Raw genomic sequence first — 23,515 nt, 5'->3', positions numbered from 1 at the left:
GAAGGCAATACCTTTACAACTCATTAAACAGGAAGAGGCCAAACCAGTGCCTATCTAGAGCCTTCACCCCTATATACTAGTGTCTTTGGTGCAAGAAGGTACTCTGAACATTACCAAGGAAGATATAGTACCACCAACTGAACTACAAACCCTTTGAACTACAATGGTGTCTGGTCTGCAAAATATGCTATGGAAATGGGGGTACAAAGCTTGTGGGAGTAAACCATTAATACCTGGTTGGGCTTAAGGTCCACTCTCCAAGATGGAACCATATCTTCCACTGCTAGGGTGACCAATGGACCTAGGGTAAAACCAAATGCTACTATTCTACTACAACAACATATTAATAAATGATTCATAATGACACTCTGCTATATACTCATGGATCAGTGCCTTTCTCAGCCAACATCAAAAAGCTTTCTTCTACAGCAGATAGGAACAAATACGGAGACCAACACCTAAACAATATGTAAAGGGTGAGAGACTTGGAACACTTAGACCTAAATGGGATGTCTTAATCAAATCCCTGCTCAAGGCACAGAAAACCCTGCAAAAGAGGCAGAAAGAGTGGAAGATCCAGAGGGAATGGAGAACACCAAGGAAACAAGGCTCTTTAAACACAACAGGATAAAAACACTTATGAATGAACTCATAGGGACTGAGGCAGCAGGCACAGGGCCTGCGCGGGTCTGCGCCAGATGGGATCTTATAACTAGCTGAAAGAAGTAGACACATGCTCTTACCCCAACCCATAAATGATCTCCAATTGATGAGCATTTGCAAATGAAAATTTAGTTTTCTCCAAAGGAGTCTACTGTGGAAAGAAACTACTCTTAAGAGTAGGCCACATGTCCAGCAGTAGATGGCCAGCAGGAAACAAACTCAGTGACCTCTTTGGATGTACCTTATCTCATGTCGCATGTCATATCAGAGCTTCTTAACAAATTATTGTATTTTTGATATTTTTATTATATATATATATATATTATATATATTATAGCGGGTAGTTGTTCCAGCTTTGACCAGGGAGTACTGCCCCTAGTGAGACTTCTGGTGACTGTCACACCTACTTATGATCTGTCCCTGGGGCGGGGCCAAGACTGGAGCTCTTTTTTTTGTGTGTGTGTGTGTGGCTTCTATTTGTCTTTTTTTTTTTTTTTTAATTTATTTTACAACACCATTCGGTTCAACATAATAGCCACAGATTCCCCTGTTTTCCCCCTCTCGCCCCCCTCCCCCTCCCCCCAGCCCACCCCCCATTCCCACCTCCTCCAGATCAAGGTCTCCCCCGAGGACCGGGGTCAACCTGGTAGACTCAGTCCAGGCAAGTCCAGTCCCCCCCTCCCAGACCGAGCCAAGCGTCCCTGCATAAGTCCCAGGATTCAAACAGCCAACTCATGCAACGAGCCCAGGACCCGGCACCAACGCACAGCTGCCTCCCAAACAGATCATGCCAAAAGACTGTCTCACCCATTCAGGGGGCCTGATCCAGTTGGGGGCCCCTCAGCCTTTGGTTCATAGATCCTGTGCTTCCATTCATTTGGTTATTTGTCCCTGTGCTTTATCCAACCTTGGCTTCAACAATTCTCGCTCATAAAAACCCTCTTCTTTCTCACTAATTAGACTCCCAATGCTCCACCAGGGGCCCATGTCGCTAGAGTTTTCCACCTTGCCCACAGTCAGGACAAATCTTTGTCACCTGCCAGTCCCACAGCCGCTCAGACCCAACCAAGTAAACACAGAGACTTATTTTGCTTACAAACTGCATGGCCGTGGCAGGCTTCCTGCTAACTGTCCTTATCTTGCTAACTGTGCTTTTATCTTAAATTGATCCATTTCCTTACATCTATACCTTGCCATGTGGCTGGTGGCTTACTGGCGTCTTCACATGCTGCTGGTCATGGCGGCGGCTGCAGCGTCTCCGTCTCCTTCTGCCTTTCTGTCCTTTTATTTCTCCTCTCTGTTAGTCCCGCCTATCTTTCCTGCCTAGCCACGGCCGATCAGGTTTTATTTATTAACCAATCAGAGCAACTTGACATACAGACCATCCCCCAGCACAGCCAAGTGCAGACCATCTCAAACACCTGCACTCAGGCCCATGGTCCTAATCATCCTCTATACGGACCTGCTGGGTAACGCCACAAAGAACCCAAGAAGGGCTCCCACAGGACAAACAGAACATCCCACAGCAGGCCCAGCCATGGATGTCTGCATCCAGATTCCTCAGTCCTTGGATGGGGTTTATGGCACAACTATCAGGGTGTCTGGCCTTCCCATCACCAGAGTAGGTCAGTTCCTGCCGTCTCTTGACCATTGCCAGCAGTCTTTTGCGGGGGTATCTTTGTGGATCTCCGTGGGCCTCCCTAGCTCTCTGCTTCCTCCCCTTCTCATGTGGTCTTCATTTACCATGGTCTCCTATTCCTTGTTCTCCCTCTCTTTTCTTGATCCAGCTAGGTTCTCCCACTCTCTTTCCCTCGACCATTGCTCTTCATTGTTCCGACTCATGACCAGGCTGTTCATGTAGATCTCATCCATTTCTCCGTGTCTTTTTTGGGGTCCCGTTTTTCAGGTAGCCTCACTGGTGATGTGAGTAGCAGTCCAGTCATCCTTGTTCCACATCTAACACTGAAGACACTTTATGCTGGAGAGGATGTGGAACTAGGGGAACTCTCCTCCACTGCTGGTGGGAATACAAGCTTGTACAACCACTTTGGAAATCAATATGGCGCTTTCTTAGAAAATTGGGAATCAATCTCCCCCAAGATCCAGCTATACCACTCCTGGGCATATACCCAAGGAATGCTCAATCATACCACAAGAGTACTTGCTCAGTTATGTTCATATCAGCATTGTTTGTAATAGCCAAAACCTGGAAACAACCTAGATGCCCTTCAACTGAAGAATGGATAAATAAATTGTGGCACATATACACAATGGAATACTACTCAGCAGAGAAAAACAATGACATCATACGGTTTGCAGGCAAATGGATGGATCTAGAAAAAATCATCCTGAGTGAGGTAACCCAGACTCAGAAAGACAAATATGGTATGTACTCACTCATAGGAAGACTGGAGCTCTTAAGACCAGAGATCTGGATGAGCCGGGTCTCTTGGTTCCTGGTGATCCTGGATGCTGGATGATAGACAGAGCAGAGTTCTCCAGAGAACACCGCTGGACTGCACTCCACCTCTCCTGGATCCTGTAGCCAACCCCTCTACTGGTTGTAAGTTACCTCCAAATAAACCTCCTTTTTGTCTATGTGGAGTTGCCTTTAAAAAGCCCCCAATATCTGACGCTCACATGAGGCAAACTCCAAACGCCTGGGTGGCCGCTGCCCTCAGCCTCCTCTGTGGCTGCTGTGGCATGCTTTCCACACTTCCCATGCTTCCCCGTCTCTTCTTCATCACTTTAAAAATCCCCACCCCACCCGGGGATCCGGTGCTTACCCGTCAACCCATAACCTTCCGGTACTGCTCCTTCCCTTCCCTTCCCTTCCCTTCCTTTGTCCTCCCTGGCTCACACTGGCACATTTACCAGACTGCTGAGTTTGATATAGCCAGGGAACACCTCCACGGTGAATCTGGTTCCATTCCCACTGCAAGGGAGCAGCTGAGTCTGGGTCCTGGTTCCCCCGGCAAGCTTAGCCCCCAGACCAGTAAGAGCCTCTGTGAGTAAGTTACCCCTATGGCGCCAACTTCTGCCCGAGCTCCCACCTGAGCCCATGGCTTCCACCATCTTACCATCTCTCTCAGAAGCTGCTCAGAGGCTGCCTAGCAAAATAGATGCCACTGCCCCACCCCACCCCCATGCAGCCATGAGAGAGGCTCAGAGCTGTGGCTGCTGGCCACCATCCTTGCTGCCTGGAGATCTCTGTGCCCTGAGCTCAGGCCACTCAACCCCACACATTGGCTTTTTGGCTGAGGGAAGTGCTCTGAAGGGCCAGGCAGGCCACAAAAGCCAAGCCAGGCCCAGAAGCTCCAAGGAATCACAGGAAGATCTGGCCACACTACCTCACTGCTGCCACCAGCCAAAGCCTTCCGCAGGACCATCCTTAGAACTACACCAGTGACACCTGCTGGCCAACACGTGCCACTACACCCAAAAAATCATCACGAGGCTGGTAAGATAAGCAAACCAGTGTTTTATTTCAGGTAAGAGTACTTGATAATTTTATGCCTTGAAACTAACTAACAAATTTTGAGTAATTCTTATAATATGGCTGAAAACATTACTTTACAAGAATTAAAATTATTTTTTTTGCCTGTATGATGATGATGAATGACATTTTCCAGGAAATATATGACCTTTCTAAGGTATATCTTGGTTGTACCATTTTGGCATTTACCATAATATTTTACATAACATTCAAATACTGGTTTAATAATAACAAAGATGAGTCATTATTAGGACTGATACAGGCTTTAAAAGATAGCCATGAAGGTTTAGATAAAAAGATTCTTTCTCTGGAATCTGCTAACCAGGATTTACAAGATAGTAATAAAGATTTACAAAACAGGCCTCTTAGTTTGGAATCTGCTAACTTAATATAAGAACTTTAGTCCATTAATATTAAATGTATATCCAAGTTTGATTTTATTGATAATAAATATGAATACTTAATGGATAGAACAATAACTCTCCAGGGTGAAGTTGTGATAGAACAATAACTCTCCAGGGTGAAGTTGTTGCTACTCAGACACTTTATAAGGAAGAAAGATTATCATTAACTGATAAAAATAAGGTCTATGGAATCACCTGTTTCAGAAGAACATAAAAAGTTACATGATTCCATGAGAAATCTGGAAGCTCTTGCAAAAGAGGAGGTTCACTCCCTAGAACAGAACCTAGGTGCAAGCCCTGGAAGAAACTCTCAGTAAACATGACAGAGGACCTAATAAGCAGAAGGGCAAGACCATGCAGGTTATAACATCTCCAGATGGCCTTCATACAATAGCTCATCCTGTCATCATTCATGAGAGGCCAGCAGATGATAGACACTTTGAGCCATATGTGGAATATACAGTACAACCTATTTTGATGAGATATTTTTAAAAATATGAAGGAAGCAATAGTTACATATGGAATACACTCAACATATGTAAGAGAGATGTTAAATTTGTGGTATACCTCTCATAGAATCATTCCAGATGACTGGAATCAGTTAATTTCAGCTGTTCTAGCACATAACCAGCAGTTACAATGGAAAAACTGGTTGAGAGAAGAGGCAAGAAATTTAGAGCAACAGGTAAACTCAGAGGTTTTGAGATCTCCCAAGAACAAATTCTTGGTGAGGGCTGTTTTGCTGATAGGAATTTACAAACCACTTATGATGAACATACAATATCCCTATGCTGAACAGTAGCTCTAAATGCTTGGGGGGAAATTCCAGAACCAGAAAAACCAACTGAGGTATATACAAAGATATTTCAGGGACCACAAGAACCTTTCACTGATATTTTTACAAAAGCTGGCCACAGCTATAACAAAAGTGTCAGATAAAGAATTAAGACAAGTATTAACTGAGTCCTTGGCATTCAACAATGCTAATAACACAATGCAAAAGACTATTTACACCATGGAAGGTCAGATCAGCTCTTTTGGAGTAATGGATTTAGTATTCTAATGGTGTTGAGTCCCTTAACTATAGTAATGAGGCTTGGATAGGAGAGGTAATTCCCAGAGGTGGAAGAAGGCCCTGTGGTACCAAATGTTTTAAACGTGGTACACCAGGTCATATAAGTGAAAACTGTACATGGGGTGCTCCTAGAAGTAATAATGTTTCTAGAAATAACTCAAACAGGAGTCCCCAACCTTCTGGATTATGTAGAAGATGTGGCAAAGGCTGACAGTGGACCAATAAGTGCAGATCAATAATAGATATACGAGGCAACCCTTTACTGGCAGGTAATGCCTCAGGGGTCCTCTTGGAGACCTCTAAATTGAATGTGGTCCAAACATTTTCAGCCACTGTGGAGGAAATTCCTCTCCAGGACAATTAAATAAACCAATGCCTAATGTACAGAACGATACTGCACTGGATGATAGAACAGCTCTGATAGATGAATCAAAAGTTCCAAAGATCACAATAAAATGAATATTTTTGCAGACTTCCATAAATGATCAAAGACCAAAGCTTAGAATTTGAATTAATGGCATTGTTCTGGAGGGCCTGGTAGACATGGGTGCAGATGTGACGATAATCACACCAAAATCATGGCATCTGAATTGGCCTTTTCAAGAGGCAGATGTCCAGTTTCTAGGGATTGGAACCTTATCTCAGATAAAACAGAGTTTGAGATAGGTTGAATGCATAGGGCCAAAAGGACAGAGAGGAAGATTGAAGCCATATGTAGCAAAAGTGGCAGTGAATCTTTGGGGCTAAGATCTTTTACAACAGTGGAATACCCAGATTAAAATTCCTACACTCTCAGAAAAAGAATACAGACCAATGTATGTTTCTAGGAATAATATCATAACATACTATAAAAAACAGCCAGCAACCATTCAGGCTGTACATGAACAAAGCACAACTGCTGTTGAACTCTCAGAAGTACAAACAGCTTTACCTTTAAAATGACTAACTAATAAACCTGTTTGCCTTTGACAAAAGAGAAGGTACAAGCTTTAGAACAGCTGGTTCAAGAGCAGTTAAATGCACAACACATTGAAGAATCTACCAGCCCTTGGAATTCTCCTGTATTTGTTATTGAAAAATTCTGGTAAATGGAGAATGCTGACAGATCTGAGAGCTATTAATAAAGTAATTCCACCTATGGGCTCCCTACAGACTGGTATGCCCTTCCTCTCTCAGCTACCCAAAGAATGGCCTATAATAGTTATTGACTTAAAAGACTGTTTCTTTAGCATACCCATTCAAGAAAATGATAAGACAAAAATTTGCCTTCACAGTACCTAATTATAACAATTCCCAGCTAGTCAAGAGATATCAGTAGAAGGTCCTCCCATAGGAAATGTTAAACATTCCTACCCTGTACCAATATTTTTTGCAACAACCATTGGAGATAATTCATGTGAAGTTTCCACAATCCATAATTTATCATTATATGGATGATATCTTATTAGCTGATCCAAAGTTAGGCACATTAGAAAGCACATTTGAAGAAGTTAAAAAAAGGTTTTTTCTTGCTGAGGACTACAAATTGCTCGTGAAAAAATATACAAACAGGAGATTCTATTAATTACTTAGGATATAAGATAGAGCTATAAAAAAATAGACCCCAAAAGTTACAACTAATAAGAGATTGAATGCAGCCTCTTAATGATTTTCAAAAGTTTTTAGGAAGCATCTCCAAGTTACTGGGTATCATGGGAATGCTCAAAGATGGACTACAGAGTTTCACTAATACTCTAATAGGGGACAACGAATTAAATAATACAAGAGAATTATCAGCCAAAGCCAAAAAGGAATTGGCTCTAGTAGAAAAGACAATTTGAGAAGCACATGTGGCTCGTGTGAATCCAGAAGTTAAATGCATTCTTGTCATATTCCCCTCCAGACATTCCCCCACAGGTATTTTGATGCGAGGGAAGATATTATATTGGAATGCATATTTCTATTATGTAAACCAAGTAAGAAGTTAAAGACTTATATAGAAAAGACATGTGATTTGATTCAAAAAAAAAAAATTAAGACTTTGCCAGTTGACAGGAATGGACCCAGCAGAAATTGTACTCCTTTAACTAATGAGGAAATTTCCTTACTATGGAAAGATAATGAATATTGGCAGAGATCCTGCAGTAACTTTTTGGGGGAGATTAACAACCATTATCCCAAAAGCAAGAGAATAGTGTTGTGGGATGTTCTCTATGCTGTGAAAATGTGTTGCTATGATTGATTGATAAAATGCTGATTGGCCAGTAGCCAGGCAGGAAGTATAGGTGGGACAAGGAGAGAAGAGAATTCTGGGAAGTAGGAGGCTGAGGCAGAGAGCTGCCAGCCACCTCGATGAGAAACAGATGTTAAGATACCGGTAAGCCACGAGCTATGTGGCAACTTATAGATTAATAGAAATGGGTTAATTTAAGGTATAAAAACAGATAGCAAGAAGCCTGCCATGGCCATACAGTTTATAAGTAATATAAGTCCCTGTGTATTTAATTTGGGTCCGAGTGGCTGCAGGAGCTGGGTGGACACAGAAATACTCCAGCTACAGAATAGAATTCATAAAGATGATTGAATGGGTCCTTCCTCACATTGTACGACAAAAGCCAATTTCTGGAGTCCTCACATTCTATACTGAATCAAATAAATCAAGGAAATCAGGATATAAATCAGGAGACTTAAGTAAAGTGGTTCAAAGTCCATACAAAAGGCAGAACTGTATGCCATTCTTATGGTACTGATGGACTTCACAGAACCTCTCAAGATAGTCATTGACTCTCATTACACAGAGAGAGTTGTTTTACATATTGAAGTTGCTGAATTTATTCCTGATAATACAGAATTAACTTCATTACTCATACAATTGCAGGAAATAATAAAAAATAGGGAACATTGTATATATATACATATATATGTGTGTATATATACATATATACATGTATATGTGTACATATATATATCTGTGTATACACACACACACACACACATATATATATGTATATATATATATATATATATATATATATATATATATATATATATATCTCACATATCAGATCCCATACAAGTCTGCCAGGACCTCTAGCACAAGGGAATGATGAGATTGATCAGTTACTAAAGGTAATGTGCCAGAAGCCTCAGAATTTCATAAGAAACACCATGTAAATAGCAAAAGTTTGAAGAAAGATTTCTCCATCACTTGGCAACAAACCAAGGATATTGTTTAAAAAAATGTGCTACTTGTTCTTTATATAACCAACTATATTACCTGCAGGGAGCAATTTAAAATGTATACAAAGAAATGAAATTTGGCAGATGGATGTGTTTCATTTCTCAGAATTTGGAAGATTAAAGTATGTACACCATACCATTGACACCTATCCAGGATTTCAGTGGACAAATCCTATGAGTTCTGAAAAGGCTGATTCTGTGATTACACACTTATTAGAAGTTATGGCCATCATGGGAATACCTATACAAATTAAGACAGACAATGCCCTAGCATATGTCTCCAATAAAATGAGACAGTTCCTTGTTTATTACAATATAAAGCATGTTACAGGTATACCACACAATCCCAAAGGCCAAGGTGTCATAGAAAGATCCAATTGAACTTCAAAGGATATGCTAAATAAACAGCAACAGATAACAATGACTCCTAGAGATAGATTGCCTAATGCTTTATTAACCTTGAATTTTCTCAATGCTTATGAGAAAGAACAACAGCTTCAGAGAGACATTGGATAACAGACAAAACTTCTGAGCTAAATCAACCAGTTTATTTCAAAGATGTGCTGACCTCAGAATGGAAACCAGGATATATCCTACATTGGGGAAGGGGTTTTGCTTTTGTTTCTGCTGGAGAAGAAAAGCTATGATACCAGCAAAATTAATAAAAACTTGTTTTGAACAGGAGAAACCCCTTGATGAGAAGTAAATACTCATCTGTCAGTGTGGCTTCTCTATAAGTTGTAAGAGAAATTTAAGAAACAATGGTTGGGGGGGGGTTCTGATTTTGTTTTTACAGGATAATAGAAATACCCATCTTCCAGAAATCATAAGGCCTTAGATATACAGACATCCACAGCAGAAAGAAAGAATCTGTTGGTATCAATCTACACAGGGTAATATCTTACTGCCTGCCATCTATATCTCTTTAATTCTAGAAAAGTTATGGTTCTGATTCAATTATATACCAAGCTGACTTTGGAGTTAGAATTGGTTCACTCCTTCTCTAAACCCAAGCATATTGCTAAAAGAAAAGTTTGAGAGATTCTGTCTCATATCTGAAGAGTCATCTGATGTGGGACAGAAGAAAAACCAATAAAAAGGGACCACATTCTAATTCTCTCCATGCTTATTCTTGATTTCTCAAAATCCTTTCTGACATGTCATGTCATCTTTAAATCCAAACTTTACATTTTGATATTAATAATGTTCAAGTTTTTCCCAGTAAAAAATGAGTTTTTCCAATAACAATCTTTTTTTATTTTAATTTTAATTTTTATTTTATTATTTTTTTTTTGGTTTTTTGAGACAGGGTTTCTTTGTGTAGCTTTGTGCCTTTCCTTGAACTCGCTTTGGAGACCAGGCTGGCCTCGAACTCACAGAGATCCACCTGGCTCTGCCTCCCGAGTGCTGGGATTAAAGGCATGCACCACCACCACAATCTTTGAAGTCTCCAGAAGGATGATGGGGTCCCACAACAACAACTCTACCCAGTCCAGAATGATGCCATGGTATTCGCAAACATTACTCAATGATCAACCCTCGGACTGAAAACTCTCCAAGATAATTCCATTATAAGATGGTTTATTATACTACACATCTAGCCAGAATCTCAGACAACCTTACCCATTACTCTGAGACTGGCTGCAGATTCTACAGTTAGTCCAACTGAGACTTAACTATCTGAGCCTTCTTACAGGACCCTGCATAGATACTGTTGCCCCCTGAACAGCAGGAAGCAGTTCTAAGAAAACGATGCCCCCTTTTCTCAAAGATTTCATGTTTCTGAGGGTTAAGGATAATAGTTATAGGGTTAGAGGTGTAAGAAAACATTGGCCTCAGTATTCCACTTAAGAAAAGAAAAAAATGGGAATTTATATGTATAGTATGTTAAGATAGATTATTGTATATACTAGTAAACTAATTTAGTAAAATACCAGCCTTAGATAAATTGCACTGTTATGGATTCTTATATATTGATACAAACGTAAACTATTTTTATATTTTATTCCAGATAATTTGTATATTGATACAAATACAGAACCATATTTGTTGTAATGTATATATAGTATTTATACTCTTATTTGAAATGTCGATACAAGTGTAAAATTGTATTTGTCATACTGTATGTATGTTCTACCTCTGTTTAGAATATTTGGTATATTGATATATATTTAGGATTATTGTCATATTATATATTGTACTATACATTCCTACCTCTGCTTTAGCTATTTTGTATATTGTCACAACTTTGTAGTCATTGTCCTTTTACTGTACATTTACTTACAGACTGTTTACCCTGTTTACATGAAGCCTTAGTCCTTAGGGTATCTAGGTAAATAAGTCTTATAGATTTACATTCACCTATGCTTGTCATCTCTATAGTTATGTTAGTTAGGTTCTCCAGACTTACAGAAACATATGTCAGATGGATAGGTAGTCTTCCAATTCTTCATAGACCTAGAGAATATAGCATTTAAATGTTTTGATAACTTGGAATTCTATTGACGTGAGACACAATTGCTCCTGACAGCACCAATATGATCCCGAGAGAATGTTGGGCTTCTGAGACATTTCTGTTTGGAAGTTTGTCTTCACCTTGGCACAAAATGGTCTACTGGGCAAAGAACTGCTCTTGCCTCAACTGCTGACAGTAAAATGGTCTGACAGATACTCTAGGCCTATAGCCAATTTGAATGCACCAATGATGCTGACAAACTTTAGGTAACTGTCCGGGCTGCCAGCCGTCTCTGTGTACTCTTACAAGATTTCTGAAAGTTGCTTGCATCCTTCTCCTGTTTCTCAGGTATTATTATATTCCTTCTCAGGTCTTTGATGGGATTGAAGACTAACAGTTATACTAACAATCTTCTTGTATCTTAGCTAGAATGTATTAAGTATTAGGCTTAGTTTCTTTAGGATAGGACACCTTTTGGAATGATCTTTGTAATGTGCTGTTTACCTATGCTCCAGTCTTCTCTGGATTTTCACATTTTAGTATCTCTTGTTTGATACTGTTTGTATTGGTTGTAGTTCCATCTTGTCTAGGTCATTATCCCTTATTCATCCTGGACAATATTTGATAATCATTCCTATTGTTTATAGTTTTGTATTATGTTAGAACTTTCTTATTTAGACAAAACGGGGAGATGTAGTGGGTAGTTGTTCCAGTTTTAACCTGAAAGTACTGCTCCTAGTGAGGCTTCTGGTAACTGCTGTGCTTACCTATGACCTGCCCCTGGGGCAGGGCCAAGATGGGAGCTCTTAAGACCCGAGATCCAGATGTGCCAGGTCTCTTGGTTCCTTGTGAGCCTAGATGCTGGATGGTAGACTGAGCAGAGTTCTGCAAAGAATACCACTGGACTGCACTCCACCTCTTCCGGATCTTGTAACCAACTCCTTTACTGGTTGTAAGTTACCCCCAAATAAACTTCCTTTTTAACTATGTGAAGTTACCTTAATAAATCCCTCAATAATATGTAATCTTTTTTTCTCAGAAGCCCTTTGCATATGTATTTGGATACCAGTTTATTGTGTTTATGGGATGCCTGAATATGTGAATGAGTTTTTCTCTGAGTCTATATCTATTTCTTGTTCCATTTCTTGGTCTCTTTTTCTTCTGTTTGTTTTGTTTTTCTTGGTATATTAGTTTTTGTTGTATCTTATTATATCATAATTTATATTATTAAGTCTTAGAAGCCTGTTTGTTTTCTCATGAGAGATAGAAAGAGGGTGGATTCAGATGGGAGGGAATGAGGAGGAGATAGTAGAGGGAGGGCAAAACTAATTAGCATAAAAGAAAAAACCTATTTTCAATAAAAGGAAAAGTACAATTAGACAACAGTATTATATCAGGTCTCTGCCATTTGCCACAACTTAAATGCAAACTAAAATAGAGTTGAAGCTGGTTAAAATATAATAGGGTGTTGTGTGATATTTTGTTTGAGTTCTGATAAATAAAGCTTGCCTGGAGATCAGAGGGTGAAGCTACCCACTAGCTAACCATAGAAGCTGGGCATGGTGGCACACACCCTCAATCCCAACACTCGGGAGGTGAAGACAGAAGTGATAAGGCAGGGTGGAGACAGGGTCTCGGCCTTTTTGTCAGAGAATCCAGAGCGGTAAGAAGTCACTTGTGGCTGCTCCTCTGCATCCCTGAGCTTTCAGGTTATTACCCCAATATTCTGACTCCTGGTTTTTATTCACAAGACTAATTAGGCTCACAATTCAATAGGGTCATTAAATAACTCATTGAATAAAGGTATTTCCTACCAAATGTGAAGACCTAAGTTGCATTCTTTGATCCATGTGGTAGAAGAGAACCAGTTCCTGCAGGTTTTCCTATGAGCTCCATATGCATGTCATGGCACATACATGAAACATAAATAATAAATAAATAAAGGCATACATATAAAATATACACATAAGTAACCAGATGGATGGAATGGAAATTAAAAGTCTACAAAGTATAGAATGAGTACCATACATTTGCATGGGTTTCACAGCTCGATTTTTATACAAATTCTGTAAAGTACTTAGTGTTATTTATGCCCATATATAATAAAGTAAATGCACAGATAATCATAAACTTTCAAATGATCCTATCATAAAGTCACTAAACCATAGAAGTCTATTTAATAGAAGTCTACTTAAGACCCCTGACATTGGTGCATATGTGCGTTCTAACACAACATTTTCACGGCCTTCAGATTACTGATTCATGGAAATGACATCCAGATTGCAGTTTGCACACCCTTTGAAGAACTTGAAGGTTGTAGCATAATCCTGAGCTTGATAAGATAAGGTCTGTAATGAGTGGCTGTTTGAGCCATGCCCTGAAGCACTGCCCCTAGTGAGGTAGCAGGTAACTGTTACACCTGCCTATGACCTTGAGGTACATGTCCCTGGGACATGGTCTTTGAGGGGGGATCCCTAAGTCCTGGAATGCACAAACATCCTTCCCTATGATACCTCATGGTTTTGGAGGCTGGAACAAACCAAGGAAGAGCTTGCCAGAGAACAGTATTGGACTGTGCCTCACCCTTCCAAGATCCTGCAACAAATTCCTTTATTCTGTCTTGTGAGTTAACCCTCAAATAAATTCCTTTGCTCATTAAATAGACTCCATGGATTACTAGTGATATAATCCCAAAAAGGTCCAAACGATCATAAACAAATTTAGTCAAATTTTAAGTTATTTAGAGAGAAAATCTAGATGTACATACTTTCAGTCTTGCTTCAGAATCCATTGTAAGTATCCTGGCTTTTCCTTGATTTTATTCTTACAGCCTGCTTCTAACAGCACTGCAGAAGGTCAAGACATCAATTATGCTCATCCAGGTTTGTACTGGTTCCTTTCATTACCAGCAAGATACAACCAAAAATCTCACTGGCAGAGCGATGCTCAATGGAGGGATTTCTCAGATCAGACTGGCTTTTGGCCAAGTCTGTATGACATTATCTTGAGTGTTGATTGATGTGGGACTGTCTGCCCAAGCCACTGTGGGCAGGGCCAACACTGACTAGGTAAGTCTTGGGTTATAAAGAAATCTTGCTGAGCAGGAGCCAGGGAGAACAAGCACCATTCTTCCATAATTTCTACTTCAATTCCTAACTCCATTTTCCTGCCTTGACTTCCCTCAATGGTAAATTGTGACCTGGAAGTATAAGACAAAATAAACCCTTTCCTCTCCAAGTTGCTCTTGGTTGTGGTGTTTATCACAACCACAGAAAAAAGTCACCAAAAGAATTTTCAACCACTAATGAGAAGAAACGTCCCAAAGGAAGCACACACACTTCATTCGTTAGAAGATGCAGTGTTTCTCCTAACGTACTCAACTTATATCTCAAAGGAAAGGGCTGGCCAAAGACAAATTTAGTTGTAGAAACCAGGAAAGTGAGTATGTGGAGTTTTCCCATTTCTGTAGTAGGAAGTAGTAAACAGAAGGAAAGATCTTGGGATGGTGGAGGGCTAGCCAGGTTACAATGTCTCCCAGATAGTTCATATCTGGAAAGATTAAAGACTATTTCTGCTTCAGGGTAGCTCACAATGTGGTAGCAGAAATAAAATACGTTCATAAACCACCATAACGCCAGGTAGAGAGTGCAGCGTGCAGTTCTAGCAGACATGACCTGCGTCTTCAGGGCATGCCTCCTTTTCAAGAATCTGCCTTTGCTATGGCTGCAACAATAACTCGAAGCTCTGGGTTTATTTGTCCCCCTAGTGTAGCAATCTCAGAGCAAATAAAAAACATACCTCTTTCATGTTGCCACCTTTAGTGAAAGCCCTGGAGACACAGGGACAGCACTGCCTAGGTCACATGACTCTCTATCCTGAGGCCATTGCCCCTCACAATGGGCAGTGTGAATCAGAGGATGATTGTGTTATCTGTAGTTAGGGGAACATCAGGCTGCACAGAGGTTACTGAGGGACCACTTCATTGTCAGAAAGGAGGTTTTCCTCATTGGTAAGGTTGCTGAATAAGTAACACGTATCCACCCTAAAGCAGATGCTGCTATCACAGGAACAGGAATAGCGAGTTACTGCACACTTAGTCCCACAGGACTAAGAAGAATTTGCTCACGTGGACCCAGTTGGTTAGTAAAGCAGTACTCGCCCTGACTCTTCCCAGTATTGCTCACTGTTCCTCACATAAATGGCATCTTGTCACTGCTGGTGATTACTTGTTGCAGGAAAATAGCAAACTACATTTTGCTATCTATCAAAATTACATCTCTGGAAGGTGAAGATGCTTATGTGTCAAAGGAATTCATGGTACATTTAATATTAAATTTATCTAATGCTCCGAATGATGCAATTTTGTCTATTTGCGGTGTTTGAGAAATGTAATACATTTCACATATTCATGTAGATATTTGACTTTCATTTCATCACATTTTATCCATCCTGAACACCCACACAGATCTTCCTCTACAACTTTCCTTGACCCTAATTTTCTTTTCCTCAGATGAGTGGGCTATTCCTGCCGCCCCCATTTATCATAACTGTTTTTCTGCTTGGACTTCTAAACTGTGGCTTCAACTGTTAATGCTCTCTGGAAACTTCACTCTGGAGTTCACCTCCTTCAGTGGCCCCATCTCAATCCAAATTTTCCTTGACCTTCACATGGCATTTTTTTTTCCTGCTAATCAATTTCTCTTTCTTTCCTCCATTGCCTTTGCTTTGGCCCTTGAGAACTTGACTCTGAATTACAGTTCCAAAAATGGTGAGCCACCTCCCTCTCTCTCTCCCTCTCCCCCCCTCTCTCTCTTCCCTCTGTGCAATGAACTTTCTTCATGTACTCAATCTGAATTTTGTGTTTGGTCAGAGTACCTCCTTTAGCCTAAAGCAGACCCTTCCTTCAAATTATACTACAGCTTGGTAATCATTCCAGTTGACAGTAATGCCCCCCCCCCAACTTGTAATATTATCACTCTTATATTTAATTGTTTTCTGTACTCTTCCATTGTTGATATTATCAATCCTTCCAGAATACAGACCTTTTATGCAAGTTATTTTCTGGGTTACTTCTGGGTCATTGAGTATTTCATAAATACATTTCAAAAATGTTTTCAATTAAATTTGTTCTCTAAATAAGCATATTCAATATTTCTGTGAAACCACAAAAATTTGAAGGTAGTGGGATCTTTTTTTTTAAACTTAATGGGTTAAAAATTGAAAAGGAGTCAATTATGTAAATTAAACTTTCATGTTCCTAAATGCAGAATTTCTGGGAAGGAAAGGTGTGTAATGGCATGTCTCAAGGGATGAATACATTCCAGAAACATCAAAGAATAACACTGCAATCTTTAGAGCAATTAATATCCATTTCAAAAACTTAAACCCTCCCAAATTAATACCAGCATCACATTTTACAGACACTTAATATTTTAACATTTCTACATTTTAATAAGATTTTGCTAGTATGAAAATAAAGCCATTATAAAAGACAGTTTACATTCTCACTAATTCTACGTGATTTAAAATTTCATATACAGCAAAAAACTAAAGGATAAGAAAGGATTAAAGGATATGAAGCATTTTAATTAAGAGCAAATATCCATGTATTAAAGGACACAAATTCAGATCACTGTATCCCTAAATATATTAATAGAAATAAAAAACCATTTCTGCCAGTTACATATGTCTGACTAGAATGTCTGATTCTTGAAAGACTCAACTTTCATACAATTGGTTCTGGGGCTTGTAGTTGTCCTGTATTTCAGTAGCTGACACTCCTTCTTTCTGACACTATGCCTTCATTGTGGCCAAACACAACCTCTGTTGTTTCCAACATCAGCTCTTAAATTTCCTCTACTTCCTTTTCTGGGGTGTGTATTTTCAGTGTGTGACAAGCAGCTTTCTTTTGGCCTAAATTGCTGCCACTTTTGAAAGGGGGTTGTTCTTACATGCTACTGAAACCATCCTGACTTGGGAGGTTTCTTTCTTCATGAAACTGCATGTCTTAAATGTTTATGTCACAACGAACTTAATGAAAACCATCAGTGGAAATATGCTTTACTGTCAATTTATAAAGAAGTTCCAGATGCCATGAAACAATTGCTGGTTTTTTAGATCATTAGTAGAGGGTCAAGCTTGTCTACACAGCCCTCCAGGGGTGCTGCTGGGCCCTTCGATTTCTCCTAATCTTGTCTCCACAGCCAAGTGAGAATCATGAAGACTCAGCCCTTACCAAGCTTGTCTTTGGCTAGTTATCAGTTTATAGCTAGTTGTTTTACATTTTGTTGTCTAATTCATATTTATTGGGAATGTATAAAAGTAGATGTGCTTAATAAATTGAATGAATAAATTTTTTATTCTAATCAAATTAAATGTGTCTATATCCCTGAATAAAAATTAGTGCACAGTTTTGAAACATTTGAATGTTTGTACTTTCTGCTGACAGAAAACTCATTTGGGTCATGCACAGTGCTTGCCCACACAGAATCACTCTAGAACAGATACGGCCCCTTGCTTGTGCCTTGGCTTGTGTCTATGACTTCTATGCAGGTTTTGTTTGTTAAGTGAGTGAATGAACAAATGAACATTTCTCAGGAATTACGACCTTGAACCACACTGAGCCAATACATCCAGTAATTCCTAGGCAGGCCTGGTAGTAAATACCCACAGTCCCAGCTATTCAAGAGGACGAAGCACAAGGAACACAAGTTTGAGGCCAACCTAGCCAACTTAGTGAGTCTCTGTCTGAAAATAAAAAGTGAAATGAGGCCTGAATACAGCTCGAGATTAGAGAACTATTCTGGTATCTTCAGGGTACTCGGTTCAGTTCCCATCACTGCAAAATCATTTTTAAAATGGTGGTAAGGATCGAGTTCAGTTGGCAGACTGTTTGCCTAGCCTTCATGAAGTGATGTGTTTTATCCTTGGTACCACACCCATCAGGCACAGTGGAACACCTCTGGAACCTTAGCACTTGGAAAGCAGGGAAAGGAGGATCAGAAGTATAAACCCATCTTCAGCTACTGAGTGAAATGGAAGACAATCTGAGACACATGAGGCTCTGTGCCCCCAAAAATGAATGAATGGATGGATGGATGAACAAATAAATAAATAAATACAACCCTAAATATAAAAAGACTCAAGAGTAGGGGTGAAGAGTAGGGGTGAAGAGACATTTTGAATGTCTATGGATCTGGTTTTGACATAGGGGAGGCAATTTGGACAAAATCCACCTTCCACATAATAGGGATGTTTTGTTATCTGTCCTTTGAAGCATTCATTTCTTCTGTCCCCAGTGCAGGGTTGTATTGCTGGTAGCTACAGTTAGATCTGCTCTTAGTATTATGCTGCCTAAAAAACTTTACCATTTAGTAAACTATCTTAAAAATGAATATTTTCTTAGTTCGCAGGCTATTCATTATTTCACATATTAGTAACATTTTTATTGACACCAGATGGTTTTCAACAAAAAGAAACAAATATAGTATCTGTTGCGTGTTGTGGTAATTTTGCCTCCTTCCATCTCCTTCAATGTACGCACATTCTTTTACTCATTTCCTTGGCAACAGTCATAGCAAGGATTTCAGCAGAATGCCAAAGAATAAATATAGTTGTTGATAATGTCATAGCCGATTATTTATAAAATCTCTCTTTCATCATCTTAACAGCAGTTTGAAATTTCACAATACAGTCCCAGTTTTTATGACTAACTCTGGGTCAAGGATGCCTGCATTCTAACAGCAAAAACCATTAAAAGATGCTATGCCAGAAGGTGTACATTAGTCAGGAGAGTTTAGGACAAAAGAAAGAATATATATCTTAAAGTGACTCAGAAACAAGATTCCCAATTTGATACAATATTAACTGGTACAATCTAATGAGTTATGCTGCATCATTGGCTTTCATTTCTTTAATTGATAAAAGAAGCTCAGCCAGCAACAGTGAATCTCAAGGTACTGTGAACAGAAGAAACCCTGGCAAAACAATAATGTGAAGAAGATTTCACTTCCATTTTATAACATGGATTCTTAGTTGGTACTCACCAGTGTTGCCCATATAATGAAGCCAGTAAGTCTCTGGAACATAATGGAACTCCAAAATTTCTAGCACTCATTTGGGTTTTGAATGTCTATGGATCTGAAAAAGCAGTGCAGACTTTTGTTCCGAGTTTACAGGCCAATAACCATGCTGTGGAAGTACGGTAGCTGGTTTAGGAACCAGTGTGATGCTAAGTGAAGAAATGCAGTGAAAACCGATGATTTCAAGTTCCAAGTTCAGTTTTTTGCTTTGAAATGAGTATCCACAGGGTCGCAAAGATGTTTGGCTAATTTTTAGATATTGTGTTTATCTTACTCTCCTCAATGTGTAGATGACCTAGACGTCCTGGTCATCCATGATTCTGAATTTTGACTGAAAAGATGTGGGAAGAGAGCTCCGTACTTGTTTATAATAACCTGCCAAGAATAATTCTATAGATTTTAACACACCAAAAGAAAATTAATAGAGATGCATGACATCCAAAAGATAGACTAGTCAAGGGTCCTCACCACTGCGTGTCCCAGAAACTTGCATTTCACTGTGCTCTGTGTAAGAAATAATTTTATATTATTTTAAGTCACCAAGAAATTGGGCTGTTATATGTCCATATGGCCATGTAACTCATAGCACCCCCTTCCATCGTATACTTCTGAAGGATAAAATCACAACAACCCCCAACATTGACATATTAGTCTGTTTTTCTTTCTCTGTCTTCTTTGCCCTTATTTTTCCTTTCCATAGACAGATAGCCCTGTACTTTCTACCCCAGGATCACAGGGAACCATGCACTAAAGTGTGAAGAAAGCTATAGAACACTAAGTAAATTCATTATGATTCCTCCTCATTCACTTATAAAAGCCTATGGCCAGAGCCAGAACAATTTGTGAATATGGGTCAAATGATTTAACCAAAGACAGACATAAAGGAAAAAGCTAATCCAGTAGGTTAGAAAGTGCCCTGACTGCATGGGAAGGTAATGCAGGCTCTGAGAACGAACATTTCCTGTGGTTACCCCTCAGTGAAATTCATCGAACCAGGGACTCCAATATCTACATCTTGAACCTGGAGCCTTGCCTCTCCAATCTAAACACAGCCTTGTTCTATGAAGCAGCAAAGGAGTCAACCCCAGACCAGTAACACATATGAGTCTTTGGGTTTATGGAGTATTTTCTTAGGATACAGAAAAGCTCACAAGAATGGTGTTGTGAGCAGGCTAGATCCTTCCTGGTGCAGATGTGATGAACCTTTGTGGAAATAAGTTCAAGTTCCCTGTTAGGTCAGTGACAAACTGTGTATGATCTTCTACATATATCCTGGAACTTTCCACAGTCCTCAAGTAAATTATCAACCCTTATCCTTGTGGCAAGGCTAGATCCTGGGACAATCTAGACAAAGACATCAATAAGCCTATGAGTCAAGTAGTGATTTGAATGAGAATGGTTCCCAGAGGCTCATGTATTTGAATATTTAGTCTTCAGGTGGTGATACTGTTTAGGAAGGACTAGGAGGTGTGACTTTTTTGAAGGAGGTGTGTTGCTGCGAGTGCACTTTGTGGTTTGGAAATTCCACACCCTTCTAAGTTATAACCTGCCTTTCCTGTCTTCTGGCTGTTGTCTCCATATGTAAGCTCTCAGCTACTTCTCCAGAGAAATACCTACCTATAGTTACCATGCTCTCCAATATGATGGGCATTGACTCACCCTCTGAAAATTTATGCCAGCCCCAATGAAATGCTTTATTTTCTAAGTAGCCTTGGTCATGGCATTTTGTCACAATAGAAAAGTAACTAAGATAGGTTGCAAGATGACGATGACTTTCATTTAATTCCAGAACAGAGATTCTGGGGTTGCTTCAAGATCTGATACTGCCATAGGATCTATGATCATATGATCTTTGTGAACAGCCCTCACCCTGGTTTTAGAATACAACCCATGTAGATACACAAATCATTATAAAATACATAGTTTCCTGGTATGCCTATTCAAGAACAACAGTGAATTAACAAGCTATCCAAGCCCACAGTTTGGAAGAAAACAGGCATGGAGTACTGAAAGAGTACTACAAATCTGTTTTTCTCAACAATAGCCCAAGTAGACAAATGAACAGGACCCAAGTCAAGGGATCCTAAGTATAAAATAAAGGGCTGAGCATAATGGCCTCCAATACTACTAATCACCACCTAGCCATATAACAGTTACTCACCCCTTTATTTTGTACTTAGGATCCTATGCCTTGCTTTATGTTGTTCTGTTGTAGACATGATAAACATTTAAGAAGTTTAACTTGATTAGATTTTAGTTTTGATAAGAAGAGATCTTTTAGTTTGAGAGCAAACATAAAATGGTAAAAGCAAATGTTTGATGTCAAAATCACTGCAATTAAAGGAATGCTATTTGCCACAGCTGGCTAATGTACATACTAAGTACAGACACTGGACGAAGATGACCAAGAAAAATTGCAGTGCAGTGTGGCATCTTCTAAAGATTTGAAAAATGTTCCAGTTTACACTTCTGTATAATTGATACTTGTCATCTCTGTCACTTTCTGGTTATCCTCCAAAAGTCCAGAGACAATTTCACTAACTACGTGATTGAAAGTATCAGTGGTGTGTGTGTGTGTGTGTGTGTGTGTGTGTGTGTGTGTGTGTGTGTGTGTTTGGGAGAAGAAGGCATGCAAAGACTAACACTATTTTAAAGCTTTCTATGGGGAAGCTTTTTTTTTAATCTCATTATCATGAAAAGTTGGAAGGCATTCTCTTTTTTAAATGATTGCAAAGTTTAAAATGCAAGTTGGGAATTCACATGAATGCCTAGAACTATGAGTCACTGAAAAATCCTGGAAATGCTGTTAAAACAGCCCCACACTCCTCCTCCCAGGAAGGCTTTCTAAAACATTATAATTCTTTGGAATATGCAGTGTAGACAGAGGGATAGAGAAGTCTCAAGTTTTTCATTTGTTTGTTTTCAGTTGCTAGTTTTTCCATATTATTGAAGATAATTGCAAGAAGAAAGAAAGAAAGAAAGAAAGAAAGAAAGAAAGAAAGAAAGAAAGAAAGAAAGAAAGAAAGAAAGAAAGTAAGAAAAAGAACCCCCCCAAACCAAACCTGTATATATTTTCAGTGCATAAGGTGATGTTTTGATATATGCATACACTTAAAAAGATGTGTACAATCAAGGAAATTAATATTCCCACCACGTCCCATAGTTTTACTTTCCTGGTGGAGTGAAAATATTTCAGATATACTTTTTTTTAATATCTAAGCAATTGCACTTTATTGAAAAAGGGTTAGTTTAAATGGCTACAAAGTTGAAGTGCAAAATGTGTTTTCAAAATATATTTCTACAGGTACAAGTTACTTCTTTGTGAGAGAGCATTTATTAGCAGAAATGTGTGTTTAAATTTGGGTGGAAAAACTGAACAGTAGGGGAGGGTTAGAATTGTGCCTGCAAGACCTTCCAGCACACATTGCCATCCTTTGATGTCAGCTGGCCCTATGTGGCACCTTTAGCTCCCAAACACAGGGCTCACACTGCACTCTTGAAAATGCTTTTGTTTTTTAAAGAACGCCTTTCTCCAATCTAATTAATGTTAAAAGAATCCAAACAAAGGATGCCTGTGTTGAAGCCATCAACACTTTTCTTGGTAGGAACTTCAGACAATGAACCCTGTAACCATTCACAGTGATGCAACACTGAAGGGGCACAATGAGCAAATGCATTATTTTCTGTAATTTATAACTAACAATTTTTAAGTCTCATTTTATTAGTACGATTGACTTTTGGCCTGAATTAAACATAAATCCTTGCCTCGTCATCAAATACTTTCTTCTGCAGCAAAATGAAAACAGGAAACTAATGCCGGCTTTGCTTCCTCCACACCACTGTCTCCTTCACTTGGCCCTCTCTGTGACCATTAACTGACATTAGAAGGTATGGAAAGAGAGGGCAGGCCAGAGTGCTAGAATATAAGCCAGGCATGGCTCTGCTCACGTGCTTGCAGCACAGATCTGAAATGACTTTCATTCATGCCATGAAGATGTTTCTATGACACAGACTGAGGAAAATGGCAATGGCTGAAAACAGATGAGACAGTCTTTACATTAAAAAACAAACAGACAAACAAACAAACCACTGCTATTTTCCCCTCAATAGAACATTACTGAA

At 39.3% G+C, this 23,515-nt stretch overlaps 1 long non-coding RNA gene across 1 annotated transcript in view; it reads right to left on the bottom strand.

Annotated features, from left to right (window-relative positions):
* The window catches only part of LOC121829049 (uncharacterized), a 32,633-nt gene extending 17,478 nt beyond the window's left edge, over positions 1 to 15,155 (bottom strand). The window contains exon 1 of the long non-coding RNA XR_013050315.1: positions 15,111 to 15,155. This is a non-coding gene — a long non-coding RNA (uncharacterized LOC121829049). The remainder of the gene's footprint in view (positions 1 to 15,110) is intronic.
* Between the last annotated feature and the right edge of the window lie 8,360 nt (positions 15,156 to 23,515).

This window comes from Peromyscus maniculatus, chromosome 4 (assembly GCF_049852395.1).
Source record: "Peromyscus maniculatus bairdii isolate BWxNUB_F1_BW_parent chromosome 4, HU_Pman_BW_mat_3.1, whole genome shotgun sequence".
NCBI classification, from domain to species: domain Eukaryota; kingdom Metazoa; phylum Chordata; class Mammalia; order Rodentia; family Cricetidae; genus Peromyscus; species Peromyscus maniculatus.
The sequence above is the reverse complement of the archived record's forward strand: the minus strand, read 5'-3'. Positions and strand labels throughout refer to the sequence as shown.